Consider the following 9,269-nt stretch of genomic DNA (forward strand, 5'->3'; position numbering starts at 1 on the left):
GCATATCCCTTTGAGCATGGTAAAGTTATTAATTACACTTTGGAAGCATTATCAATACACTCAGTCACTACAAAGATACAGGCGTCCTTCCTAACTCAGTTTCCAKAGAGAAGAAAAAATGCTCAGGGATTTCACCATGAGGCATATGGTGATTTTAAAACAGTTTAATAGCTGTGATAGGAAAAAACTGAGGATGGAACACTGTAGTTACTCCACTATACTAGAAAAAGAAAGGAGAGCTGCACACATTAGGAACTCAGATGCAAACACTTTATAACCAAAGTTTTGACAGCCAAGCTGTATTCATCAGGGTACTCAGGAAGATGGGGATCCATAATAAATACAAATTCTCCACAATACTAACCTAATTGATAGAGTGAAAAGAAGTAAAGCTGTACAGAATAAAACTATTCMAAAACATGCATCCTGTTTGCAACAAGGCACTAAAGTAATACTGCAAAAATGTGGCAAAGTAAATTAAYTTTTTGTCCTGAWTATAAAGTGTTATGTTTGGGGCAAATCCAATATAACACATTACTGAGTACCACTCTCCATATTTTTAAGCATAGTGGTGGCTGCATCATGTCATGGGTATGCTTGTAATCGTTAAGGACTGGGGAGTTTTTCAGGATAAAAAGAAACAGAATGGAGCTAAGCACAGGCAAAATCCTAGAAGAAAACCTGGTTCAGTCTGCTTACCACCAGACATTGGAAGATGAATTCACCTTTCAGCATGACAATAACCTAAAACATAAACGCGAAATCTACCCTGGAGTTGCTTACCAAGAAGACAGTGAATGTTCCCGAGTGGCCGAGTTACAATTTTGACTTAAATTTGCTTGAAAATCTATGGCAAGACCTGAAAATGGTTTTCTAGCAATGATCAACAACCAATTTRACAGAGCTAGAATAATTCTTAAGAAAATAATGGGCAAATGTTGCACAATCCAGGTGTGGAAAGCACTTCGAGACTTGTAATCGCTCCCAAAGGTGATTCTAACATGTTAATGGTCTGGGGCTAGGCCCCAACTCAGGGAGTTGAATACTTACACTAGTGTGTGTGTATATATATACTCCACAATACACACACACAAACACACACATACATACACACACAAGAGTATGTGGACACCCCTTCAAATGAATGGATTTGGCTATTTCAGCCACACCTGTTGCTGACAGGTGTATACAATCTAGCACACAGCCATGCAATCTCCATAGACAAACATTGGCAGTAGAATGGCCTTACTGAAGAGCTCAGTGACTTTCAACGTGGCATCCTATAACGTCATAGGATGCCACCTTTCCAACAAGTTAGTAACATTTCTGCCTTGCTAGAGCTGCCCTGATCAACTGCAAGTGCTGTTATTGTGGAAACGTCTAGGAGCAACAACGGCTCAGCCCGCGAAGCGGTAGGCCACACAAGCTCACAGAACGGGACCACCACGTGCTGAACAAGTAGCGCGTATCGTTTGTCCTCGGTTGCAACACTCACTTCCAAGTTCCAAACTGCSTCTGGAAGCAACGTCAGCACAATAACTGTTCATCGGGAGCTTAATGAAATCGGTTTCCATGGCCGAGCAGCCACACACAAGCCTAAGATCACCATGCGCAAAGCCAAGCGTCGGCTGGAATGGTGTAAAGCTCGCCGCCATTGGACTCTGGAGTAGTGGAAAGGAGTGATGAATCACGCTTCACCATCTGGCAGTCCGACGGATGAATCTGGGTTTGGCAGATGCCAGGAGAACGCTACCTGCCCCAATGCATAGTGCCAAATAAAGTTTGGTGGAGGAGTGGTCTGGGGCTGTTTTTCATGGTTCGGGCTAGGCCCCTTAGTTTAAAGTGAAGGGAAGTCTTAATGCTACAGCATACAATGACATTCTAGAAGATTTTAAGCTTCCAACTTTGTAGCAATAGTTTGGGGAAGGACTTTTCCTGTTTCACCATGACAATGCCCCCGTGCAMAAAGCGAGGTCGATACAGAAATGGTTTGTGTGTAGGTGTGTAGCTTTCTGAAGCCAGGTTGAAGGGACCTTTTGAGAAGTGTCTTTTGATGTTACTAGTATAAAGCCGTTCCGAAAAGCGTACGTTGCCTTTTTGTTGGTTTGAATATGGTTCAAATAAAAGGCTGACATTCTGTCTGGTCTCTTGTGGCACAGGGATGGCATTTTACCTCGCAATATGGACGTCAACATACCGTGTTCCCGAGTCACGTGTTTATCTCAAATCTATCACGGGTCCTTATGCCACAGAGTGAAACCAACCCTTAAGGCCCCCCATCCCGAGAGCCGTGCATATCTCCCAGAACTAAAAAAGGGATACATGGATGTCGTGTGAGCCAGCAGTGGAACAATGCTAGAGAGCCAAGGGTTGTTGATATGGACAGTCGCTTGTGTCTTTTGCGCTGTGCAATGAAGACAAAAACCCAGCAGGCCTCTTTAGTCATGTAGCTTAAGTTGTCATTGTTTTGAAACACTATTTAAAAAGAGTGAACGCTCAACCACAACATACACGACCCAGATTTCCTGAGGAAGTGACGGGCAGCCATCTTTCTTCCTGTGTGTTCATTTGACAGTAAAAGTAGAGGCTCTGTGTAGAATGAGCMACATTAGACAAACATGGGTATGAAAATGTATAATACAATGGCAATACACTACTGGTCAAAAGTTTTAGAAMACACTCATTCATGWGTGTGCAAAGCTGTCATCAAGGCAAAGGGTGGCTATTTGAAGAATCTCAAATATAAAATACATCTTGATTTGTTTAACACTTTTTTTGGTTACCACATGATTCCATATGTGTTATTTCATCGTTTTGATGTCTTCACTATTATTCTACAAWGTAGAAAATAGTAAAAATKTWAACTTTTGACTGTTAGTGTACATTACAATGGTTTTGATTATGGTCTTACAAAGTACCTAACAGTAAAGTGAATCATGGTCATATAATGATTTTACACAATAACCATCATTGGTTACAATGACAACAGTTCAACAATTCACAAAGCTAAGTAGTGATAGGTGATGTGACAAGTAAAATTGAATCAACACTTTTCCATGTTCTGTTTCATCAAGTTTCTCTTGATGAGCCATGTATCAATATAATATAAATTTATATTTGAGTACTTGAAGTGGTTAAAGGGTAGATACATATCCCACCACAAGCCAAAGACCGCTTGTGCACTGACTATCTTCCATCATTAGGAAATGGAAAATTACGTAATAGACATAAAAGCCATTAGTTTACAACAAATGAAATGGTGGCAAMAACAAAAAACACTACATGTTTTACACTACAATTGATGAGTGACATTATCTTAATTACTATTTAATTGTATGTCTACAATATATATTCAGTGCTGGCATTTTAGACATTTACCTACAARTAATGTCAATGATATACAGTGGGGTCGGAAATGATTGACACCCTTCTGTATAAAATAATTAAAATACTGAGCTATATTGTATGCAAAAAAACGTTGGGAAATTACACTTTATACTAATACAATTTCTCAAAGAAAGAGATTTTGTTTAACAAGTAATATTTGTATTTTTTTCCAAAAAGGCAGTGGTCAAAATGATTGACAACGCAAAAAATTATGAAGTTGTCAAAAGTTTTGTATTTGTTCCCATATTTCTAGCACGCAATGTCTACATCAAGCTTGTGACTGAAACTTGTTGGATGCATTTGCAGTTTGTTTTGGTTGTTTCATATTATTTTGTGCCCAATAGAAATKAATGGTAAATAATATATTGTCATTTTCAAAGTTCTGTTATTCTCCAGATTGACTGACCCGCCACTATGTTTAACAGCAGAGAAAACAAAACCCCAAATTATATTTTTTCAACTTGAAATTGTATGACTTTTCTTAGTGATCCTAACATTAGAAAAAGTGAAACATCGTCTTTGTTCATATTTCCATGAAAGCTGTACACCACCAGGGTACAAAGATTTTCTTAGGGTCATTTTTGACCCGGCAGTTATAAAATCATTTACACACACACACAGAAACACACACAAGAAATTGAGATTATGTGTGCTACTGATTGAACTCAGCCAGCAGCTCCTGAAGAGGAAGATCACCATGGTTGGCACAGTTAGAAAGAACAAGCCTGAGCTCCCCCCTGCACTCCTCGCAACAAGGGGGAGAGAGGCTTTCTCGTCAAAGTTTGCCTTCACCCCCACCACCACTCTAGTTTCTGACCTCCCAAAGAAGAACAAGAATGTGGTCCTCCTGAGCACACTGCACAAAACAGCTGAGATCAGTGATCGTGAGGACAGGAAGCCAGCCATYATCCTGGACTACAACCACAAYAAAGGAGACGTGCATGCACACACACTTGCATACTGTCCTACATGTGCTAATTAGAGTTGATTGATTTATGTTCTTCACGTTTTTGTTCTGTATCTATTATCTTATTTATTGTTGTTGTTTATAAACCTTGTGGGTGGGGGCAATGGTTAAAAAAAATGGGAGAAGACTAATATTTTGTAGTTGAATTCCTCATTGTACATTAYATAAGAATATATCACTATGTTGCCAAAAAAGTTCAAGACTTATTGTTTCCCTTCAATAAAATGCATTCAAAACTACTTTCTGCAAATTTCTGCTACTTTCTTAGGCTATACAAGTGCTATCTCTTGCTAAAAAATAATATATGTATGTTTACACCTATGCAGTACCTTTAGCAATAATAATAATAATAATAATACACCTCTACTTTAGTAAAGAAAACAATTATGACAGGTGTGTTGTAAAAAAAACGAGTTGTCTCCACCTATTAAATCAGTCCTTCTCAAATAGTGGGGCGCGCCCCCCTGGGGGGGCTCGGAGCGATGCCAGGGGGGGCGCGTGTGACCCCGGGGAACATGCTTTTTTTTGCCGCAGGGAGTAGTTTTTTTTTGCACCGAACAAGAGCACACAGCACAGAGCAGTATATGTGAAATGCAGATAACAAACCCTTAAGAGACACCATGGAAAAATATTTAACAGGGATGAAAAGAAAGTCGGAGAGAGACGGAGATAATGAGACAAATGTAAGTCTCCCGAAAGCTAAGACGAGGAAATATGACGACGCGTATGTAGCGCTTGGCTTCACTGTGACTACCGTGGGAGACGAAAAAAGACCGGTATGTTTACTGTGTCTAAAAATGTTGGCAGCGGACAGCATGAAGCCAAATAAATTAAGGCGTCACTTAAAGACATTACACCCCAATCACGCTGATAAGCAGCTTGAGTTTTTTCAGCGAAAACGTGCCGAATATTGCCAACAATCGTCCCGCTTTGTGAATGCTACTTCAGTAAACCAGCGAGMACTGCTGGCATATAARGTGGCGTACCAAATTGCTCAGTGCAAAAMCCCCCACTCCATAGCAGAGGAGCTGATACTGCCTGCAGCATTAGACAWKGTCTCTGTCATGCTGGATGACGCAAGTGCTGCAAAAATAAAAACTATGACTTCCTCATTTWGATTTTTTTTAAATCAGCACAAATTGTTTTATTCATTTTTGTTTTATAGGTCAGTGTTTCATATATTGTGCTCCTGAGTTAATGTTGCTGATCAATTTGAATGTATTATTATTCATTGATTATATTTTATTTTTTTGTATCAAATGGTAAAAAAAAAATTACAGTTTAAATAAGGCTTGAATTTTTTTAAACATTTCAGGCAAATTGATGCACTTTAAGTCTTTTCTGTTACAGACTAAAAAACAATGTTAATAAAGTTATTCTTTGTTGTAAGTTGATCTATATTTTTTTCTTTTCTTTAATGTTAATAAGGATACAATGTTATGCAGAGGTGTACTACTAACAATTTTATAGACAAATGATACTATTTACAGTCGCGGCGGAGAGTTGGGGGGCGCGAAATGTTTACTTCTTCCTAGTGTGACAGAAAATAATTGAGAAGCACTGGATTAAATGCAGTCTTTCTGCATTGTGAAGAGGGAAAACCCAGATATTCACAAAGTTTGAAGAATGGCAGGTTGTTTCTTCATGCAAAATAGATTTGGGGATTAAAATTCAATTAAGCTGCTTTATTTTAGGGGTTTAGTGAAGGCGGGTCATTTTTTACCCTTAGGACAAGGTATACAGAATGTTAAGACTACACAAGGGTTAAAGTAATGATGGACTGTCGTTTCTCTTTGTTTATTTGAGCTGTTCTTGCCATAATATGGACTTGGTCTTTTACCAAATGGGGCTATCTTCTGTATATCACCCCTACCTTGTCACAACACAACTGATTGGCTCAAACACATTAAGGAAAGAAATTCCACAAATTATCTTTTATCAAGGCACACCTGTTAATTGAAATGCATTCCAGKTGACTACCTCATGAAGCTGGTTGAGAGAATGCCAAAAGTGTGCAAAGCTGTCATCAAGGCAAAGGGTGGCTACTTTCAAGAATGTCAAATATAAAATATTTTGATTTGTTTTACACTTTTTTGGTTACTACATGATTCCATGTGTGTTATTTCATAGTTTATATGTCTTCATTATTATTCTACAATGTAGAAAATAGTAAAAAATAAAGAAAAACCCTGGAATGAGTAGCTGTGTCCAAACTTTTGACTSGTACTGTATGAGTAACCATAAATACTGTAATTGCTTTATTAGAGCAGAGCTTGAATTAAGCATACGTTAATTGGTGTCTTTCAGACCTGCTGAGAAGTGCAAATTCCATTTACCTTTAAGACCCCATCGCTACCTACCCTTATACTATATATCCCAGTTTTGCCTCAGGACTGCATGCCATATGATACATTTGAGGCATTGCTTAGTTATTTGTCTGAATTTATCTGAATTTAACATTTGCGTTTCAATTGAAGAAAAATAAATACTATTGCAATTCACTATTGTTATCGCCTATTCTGCATAAGGGACTTTCACCCCTTCCCGAAAAATTCTAAATGAAAGTCTGTCATCTACGGAACCTAGCAGGTTGACTACCGGTAGGCCCCGACTGATGATGCAGGATCTGATGATGCTGGAGCTTATGCTGCTGGAGGAAAGGGCCTACATAGAAAAGGCTATTTGCGGATACAGGGTGCTAGCAAATAGCGTTGCAGAAATAGCCCACTGATTATAGACTAATACTGTCCTTGAAGAATGCTAAGAATGAGTAGGCTATAACGATACAGTTCATCCCAAAAAATGTTTTATTCATATCGGTGTTAATTTCAACCAAGATTTGAAATGAACACTCAAAAATACATAAATACTGTRTGTCTATTGAATTTCTTATAACATTTCAGTGTAGATCTATCAAGTTCAAAGTCAAGCAGAGAGAAAACAATAGCTGTTTGGTGGAATAGATAGAAGAATAAAATAMAATATTTCGTTAAAAGCGATAGGGCTACTTACAAACTCTCTCGCTWATCGAAGTCTTTCTGTATGTCCCGKAGAGCGGTAGGCTGTACATAARCTGCATATGTTTTACTTAGGATCAATCTATTCTAAACGTTAAGATACAAATTCAACATGCAAGCCGTGTTGATATTGCCTGGCTACATAGACTAGTATTCTACCAGCAGCACAATTTAAGACGTCAGTTTGTATGGTAATGAGGAAACCATCAAAATAAAAGCCCGCATTTCAAAACATTGCAGTGTGGATAACTAATTCAACAGAAATATAATTTTATATCAATGCCCACTTTTATAGTGCCAACAAGAAAATGCAAAAAGTAATTTATGAAAAGCTGTCATCAAGGCAAAGGGTGGCTACTTTGAAGAATCTCAAATATAAAATATATTGTGATTTGTAAAATAGTAAAAATAAAGAAAACCCTGGAATGAGTAGGTGTGTCCAAACTTTTGACTGGTACTRTATGTGGAACCAAATCGAGCTGGTGGGTCACATATGTTATGATCCACACTTATTTGAAAATATATATAAGAATTTATCAAGCCTACAAGCAATACAATACTATTATTTTGGTGGGAGATTATATGGTTTTAAATACCYCAATGGATCTTAAWRGAAATCACATTACTGTCAGGTCTACTCCCGCTCYCTCCCTCCKGCGCTCGAAGTCACCGGTCTACTAWYCACCTGTCCTAGCAAACCATCATTACRCACACCTGGCAACCTTTATCACGCACACAGCGCCTCATCATTAGGTACACCTGGACGTTGTCACTTCCCTGATTACTCCCCCTTTATCTAGCACTCCGTTGTTGTTATCACCCATCACCCATATTGTTTCTGTGTTATGTTCAGATGCGACGCTTGTGCCTGTATCCATTCTATGTTTGTTCTTATTAAACTCACTGACTGCACCTGCTTAGTGACTCTCTGCGTCTTCGTTACAGAATACTGCCTAACCGAATGGAAGCAGCAGCCAACCGAGACATCTACCAGATGGTCGGCGAACAGGGAGACCTATTTCGCTAACTACCTGGTGCAACTGTGGACGGCTATGGATGAGGTCCTCCGCTTTCTTCAACGTCTAGATCTTCCTCAAGGGGTATCACCCCCAACTAGCGGAGGATCTTCTACCATGAGCCCAGCGAGCCAGCACCCCAGCCTGTTCAGCAGTCTACCCAGGTCAGTGATGCCCGTTTGTTCCTCCCGGACAAATGACGGGACTCCATCCAAATGGACACCCGGATGTCAGAAGACCTGCTTTCCCTYACCCTGTGGTTCCACGTCGGTTGAGAGTCCTATTGGTTGCCCTCCAGGCCGACATCCCAGAGGTTTACCAGGATCYCCGGGAGGTTTTCTCCAAGACCCACGCCACCCGACTCCCTCATCTCCCCTGAGACTGTGCCATCAACCTTCTAACAGACTCTGCGCAGCCGCATCTACCCCCGTTGGTGGCTGAAACCAAGGCTATGGAGGAGTATATYCAGGAGGTTCTTCAACAGGGTTTCAGTTGCCCATCCACCTCCCCTTCGGCAGGTTTCTTTGTGGCCAAGAAGCTTCATCCATATATTGACCACAGAGGTCTCAATGCCATCACCACCAAGTACGACTAYGCCCCTCCCGTTGACAGCTTTCAGCACAATGTCGGGGCTACTTAGTGATGTCTTATGGATTAGCCAATGCTCCGTCAGTGTTCCAGGCATTCGTGAACGAGGTGTTTCAGGACATGCTTGGGCATCAGGTGGTCATGTATATCGACAACATCCTGATCTACTCGGCCACCTTGGAGCACATCACCCAAGTCCGGGTAGTCCTGGAACGCCTCCTGGAGAACCACCTGTACGTCAAAGCGGAGAAGTGCCATTTCCATCAAACCGACATCTCTCTCTTGGGATATCAG

This window comes from Salvelinus sp. IW2-2015, linkage group LG32, assembly GCF_002910315.2.
Source record: "Salvelinus sp. IW2-2015 linkage group LG32, ASM291031v2, whole genome shotgun sequence".
Taxonomy (NCBI): Eukaryota; Metazoa; Chordata; class Actinopteri; order Salmoniformes; family Salmonidae; genus Salvelinus; species Salvelinus sp. IW2-2015.